This window comes from Falco punctatus (genome assembly GCF_963210335.1).
Source record: "Falco punctatus genome assembly, chromosome: 8".
NCBI lineage: Eukaryota > Metazoa > Chordata > Aves > Falconiformes > Falconidae > Falco > Falco punctatus.
In genome coordinates this window covers 46680015-46685791 of record NC_137588.1, presented here as the reverse complement: position 1 = coordinate 46685791, position 5777 = coordinate 46680015, and the positions used below count along the sequence as shown (strand labels likewise).

Below are 5777 nucleotides of genomic sequence, written 5' to 3'. Positions count from 1 at the left end.
GGGGGGGGGGGGGGGGGGCGGGGGGTGGGAAAGGGGGGGAGACAGAGGTGTAATTTTCATTGCAAAAGGGCCCAATTTTCTTCTTTTCCAACAACTTAATAAACAGTAGTAGTAACCATTATGCAACACAAAAATCTCAGATAAAATAATTTGTTTAAATAGATTATGAAAAATGTTAGTAATTTGGTTGCTTTTCATTTTTTTGGTTGGACATTTCTTGCTGCTAAGGAAGTTTTTTTCTTGTTTTCCAACTGATCAGTGCAAGGTATCTCAAAACACATTGAGGATGAGATGGAACATTTGTTTTCTGTCTATTAAGGACCCCCCCAAAAAATATTGTAATTTTCATTTAGAAATAAGTGTTTGTTTGCTGCTTAAAATACAAATATATTCTGAACTTATTTGGAGAAGTTTTTTCCCCCTCCAATCCCACCCTGTGCAGAAGATGGCACTTAGTAAGAACAGTGATAAGGGAGAGAGGGGGTAAAGGCATAGAAGAAATAAAACAGAGAAAAGAAATCTTTCCAAGACATCTGAAGTCCTCCAATTCTCACATTTCATTCTCTCATGTTCCCTCTCCTCTTCATATGCAGCTCTACTCCCATGTTCACTTGTTTACTTAACGTGCCACCACTCAGATAGTGCCTTTATTCACTTGAAAAGAAACGGGCTGTGTTTCCTCCTCATCAAGGATGCTAGCAGCCTGGGAAAATGGTGGTAACAAAGCAAGTGATACGACTATGGTGCTGGAAACTCTATGTTTCTACCATCACAGTGCTTACCAGCTCTATCAATCTATGTTTACATACCATTGCATGTTAGTAATGACGTATGACATAAGACACAAGAATCCTACCTTTTCCTGAAGTATCTTAAGGTCTAGCCTTTCATAAAAAGCTCCAGGTGAGAAAGCCTGCTCCAGCTGGAACTCCCTTCCCCTGGAGACAGCCCTTGGAGACCTGGCACACCTTCTGGGACACTGGTCTACACGCTCCCTGACTGGACGAAAGTTCTTGTTTCTTTATTTTTTTAGATTTATTTTTGGGGACTATGTAAAACTGCCAGCGGAGACATAGAAAGCAGCTAGTGAGGAAGAAAGAAACACTGGCAGCAGCATGCAAATGTTGTGCAAGAGAATCTATAGTTGGAGATGGTTTGTAGCACAGACACCAAGCACCCCGTAAAATGTTTCAGATCTCCTGAGCACAGCTCCAATAGGCTTTGAAGTGTTGACATCACATAAAATAAAATGCATCGCAGTCCAAATTATCACATTGGTTTTTCCCCCTCTCCTCACTTTGATGGCTTCTACAAAGCATTTTATATGGTTGAATAAATTTGAGTAACTCTTTACAAGTAAATCAAACCGAAATGGTTTTTAAAAAAAAAAAAATTGGATGCTTGCTACTAGCCTCCTTTGAAAAAATAAAGTGTGTTTCCAAATACACTGCGTACAAGATGGTGTGATGCAGCCTGATTGGTAAACAGCAGTGAAGATGAATACCTCTGAAATGCACTGTGATTTTTCATCTTCAGACAATCGCTGCTTCCCAAAATAATGACGAGTTTGTTGATTAATTGACAGCCTCTATCTAAAAATCAATTGTCTTTCACTTAACGTTCTGCCTTTTTGTGCAAGTGGCTGCATGAGGTTTGCAAAAATAAAATTTTCAAATTAAGATTAATTTATAACGGGATCCTTGGCCAGATCTCCCTCTATGTTGCAGCAGATGGACTTTTGTGTGAAATATTTTTCCTTAGTTGCTATAGAAACATGCCAACATATTTCTGCTTAAGTGATTTGCTGGAGAGCTGTTTGTTGTGTTGCCCAGCGCTGACGGGAGTGAATCATTTTTAGACTTCAGTCAAGGCTGATTAAAACCTGGTCTCTGGGTGTCTTACCGCTGCGAACTGCTACTTACAGGAAGGACATACTGTTAAAGTCATTATGTCTGGGACATCTGAAGCATGTCTTGAAGTAAAATAGGCAGGTAGAAGGTTAAAGTTACAAAAATGACTAAAAGCTGAGAAAAACCCAAGGCTCACACACAACTGTATATAAAGAAAAGGCAGAAAAGTTACGATGACCTTTAAAAAAAGGATTTGTAAGATAATTGGTTCTAGAAGCCAATCACGATGGAAACAACTCCCAAATGGTATTTATTATGCAAAAGGACAGGTCACGTGCTTTTGAAAAAGGCATTGTTTGAAGGAATGAACCAAGTTCATGCATGTCTGGTGCCAGCAAGGACCCTGCCCGCAGCAAATGGCAGCATATCTGGTCCCACCAAGTCCCATGTCATAAAAACACAGCCCAGGGGAATCCCACCGGTAACGTGTTTTCTACTAAATCAGTGCCGAAATCTTGTGCTGTCCAGCCTACACCAAACTTCACCTCAACAGTGTCAAGCTGAAGATGCTGGAAGCAGATGGCTGAAGCTATCTGTGCCCATGCTGCCTGCAGGGTCAGAGCAAGACCAGACTCCACGTATCCAAGTTTTCCTGCCTGATGAGCCAGTCCTGGCCACAGTGGCAGTAGCCACGTCCAAACCATGCAGCACTTGGGCTTTCTGGTACGCTCCTTGTCCCCGGGTACTGGCCATGGCATGGCACGCGGGGAAGCCAAGGGAGAATCAACATGTAGGTAATGCGAAGGATCGAAGTATTTGACTTTCTGTGGATCTGTGTGGCAGTGTAAGCTGGCAGAATAAATGCAACCTCAGAAACCAAAATTACAAAGCTTTGCTAGGGAGCTGACAACCCCCCAATTTCTAAGGAGCCGGTACTGAAGAGCATCTCACCTGTTCTTCTACCCTCCTACTGTGTGCCTCAGTTCTTCCACTTGTGAAACTCAGCAGAAGACACTGACCACAGTGGGATCTACTGATTAAAGTTTTCTGTAAGAAGCAGATCTAATGACGCAGCGACTGGAGCCTCACAGTGTTCCAGGAAGCTGCATGAAAAGAAGCGATCCCTGGGATTAGACTGAGGAAGCAATTCCCAATTCCCTCAGAAGCAAAACTGCAGATACATCCATGTTACTAAATTGCTCGTTAAACCCAGAGATAGATTTCTATGTTTTGGAAATAACATGATGTAATTGGATGTTAAAAAGTATGTTTCTTAATAAACTTTTATCCAGAACCTGCTGCCAAGCCTCCCTCCTTTTGTTAGCTAGCCATGAGATCTGCTGCTCGCTATTAGTGCTTGAGCCTTACATTGCTGAGCCTTCTAAGGTGTTTATAACAGGCTCCTTAACTGGCATTTTCTCTCCATTATAACATTTTCCTCATTTCTGTCCCTATTTCTGAAGTATGCTCCTACAGTGGCAGCTCTCCAACTCCTCTTACCTCCAACTGAAGGGCAGGCTACCAGCTACCTTTATAGTTAAAGCCAATTTTTCTGCTTGGCAAGCTTGCAGGGGATCTTAGTCCACGGAATAGTTGGTTCTCTGCCCATGGCAAGCATGTGAGTCATCCCTCCAAAAAGTATAACCTCTGCTGTCGCTCACTGAGATGTCTAGGAGGCCTGAAGGCTCCTTGGATATGTCTAATGTTATTTCAGGATGCCCGAAGCTGCATGATTTAAAGGTAGCTTGCAGGAGATGAGGGACCAGGGAAGCTGACCTAGAAAGCAGTTTGGTTCTTGGTCCCATGAGTCTCAGCTTCGAGTAAGCCCATGAAGTTATTAAGTACATACTCTAGAGAACCAGCAGAAGCAGCAAGCACTACTCTAAGCCAGGTTCCTTCACCGCCTAACTTGGAGCCCTCAATGAGTTACTTGGATTTTCATCATCTGGTGCCCCCATGTTTCCAAGCACATGCAAAATCAACTCCCCCCACCCTCTGTGCTAATTAGGGAAGTATAATTATATGCCTGAGGGTTAAGAATCTGGCAGCAGAAGACAATCTCTTATAAATAAATTATTCAAATGTGTCCATCACTGCCTTGTGGAGACGCATGTCTAGAAGAGGATATATTCCTGTTAGCAATAACTTCACCTCACTGCAGAAAAAAGTTCCCTTTGTCTGGGGGAAGAGGCAAGTTTTGGGCCATTTCACATTTATTAAATCTATTCTCCAAGGTGCTTCTAAAATAGTAACATTAAAGAAGTCAAAATTCCCTTCCAGCCATCATATTATCTCCATAGTTGTGGAGCATGAACTTTTCTGGAGGCTCCAATACTGGAAACTGTTATGCCTGTTCATTTGGACAGGTAGATAGTACTAGTGAATTCAATCAGACCTCTTGCAGATTGATGGAAAACACTGCTCTGCTTTCTTTGGCACTGGACAATAGTTTAGAAGTTATCCTTCAAGAACTAAAAAAAAAAAAAAAAAAAAAAAAAAAATTGGCTGAATGTCCTATTTGTGAAAATAAATGAAGCTTCAAATGTTCTTCCTCATCAGACTCCCCCTCTGTTAGAGATGGGGACTAGGTAGACCCTTGGACTGATCCAGGATGGGATTTTCATGCTCCTGGGTTCCTAAGTTTTCTATACATCAACGTGTCTCTTCCATGAGTTTCAGGGAGCACTTGCATTAAGAAAAGCATAGTTCTGTTTTCATGCTATTGCCTTTTGGCACTGATGTAGACACAGATGACTAAAGACAGATAAAGGGTGGGTACAAAGCAACAGGGTCCACATTTCTTTTGCATTTAATAGCAGATCATTATAATGCTCCTGTCACAGGACACAAGGCATGGATTAGGTCTCATTTCAATTACCACAGGATTCAGCTTGCTTTTAAAGGTTCTGCTTGTTTCCTATTGAAGAAGACAGAAAATAGCAAACAAATATTTGTTGAAAGCTTTGGTTTTCCTTTGGCCACAGGTGATAGTACATCTTGTGAAGTCAATTTCTTTTTGATTCTTTTAACTTGTGCTGCTGGGCTTTACCTGCCATAGTTGCGGGATGTCACAAACTTTCAGGAAAGTACTAAGAATTTACATCTCCAGCCCTGAGGCACATTACCTGTTCCTAGCCAATGCTACGAGAAAGGCAAAATGATTTCCCATCTCCTTCATCCTTGCTCCTTCCAGTTCCTCCCTTGCTCTCCAAAAAAACAAACCAAACAAAAAAAAGGCCTGACTTACCTGGTCTACAACATTGTGACAACACATCACCTACAGTCCTGTTACTGGGTGGAAGAGGAAGGCGCTCACCTACGCTAAAAGATGCAATATCCCAAGGAACTCTTTCGGTTCTGGTAAGCCTGCAAAGTGACAGAGCTCTTTTCCATTATCCCAGGAGTCTTTTGCCCACTATCTATAGGCTCTTCCTCACCAGGTTTCTGCAGAAGTCATCCGCGTCCTGAAAGGGCATTTCACGGCCACGAGGAATGACATCTCTTTAGACACAAGGTCTCTGTGAAGCAGTGATGACTCTCTCATCCAGGAATATTTTTGATGTAGGCAAATAGGAAGCATGCTTCTAGGATGACCTGACCTCTTTCCATGAACACACACGCCAGAATCTTTAAAGACAAGAGCATGCCATCTTTTTGCATGTTTGTGCCTATCACGGTAACATGTACCTGTGAAAATGGCAATGGAAATTTAATTTAAGAGAAATCCATAAACAAGAATGACCTCATCCAGGGCAGAATTACAGAAGTTTCAATGTGTTTTGGAGGTAACTCGGGGACTCTTTACACCTGTAACTTCTTGAAGGGTCAGTGGTGGGTGTGGGAACTCTGTCCCAGCACAACACAGCCCATCTGAGAAGTGTCCCTAGGCTACAGGACTTGCAGAAGGGAATCCTCATTTTGGTTTGG

At 42.3% G+C, this 5777-nt stretch overlaps 1 protein-coding gene across 1 annotated transcript in view; it reads right to left on the bottom strand.

The window, feature by feature from the left end:
• Positions 1 to 5777, bottom strand: part of LOC308068795 (uncharacterized protein) — a 185376-nt gene that overhangs the window by 80950 nt on the left and 98649 nt on the right. The gene's annotated exons all lie outside the window — the stretch shown is intronic.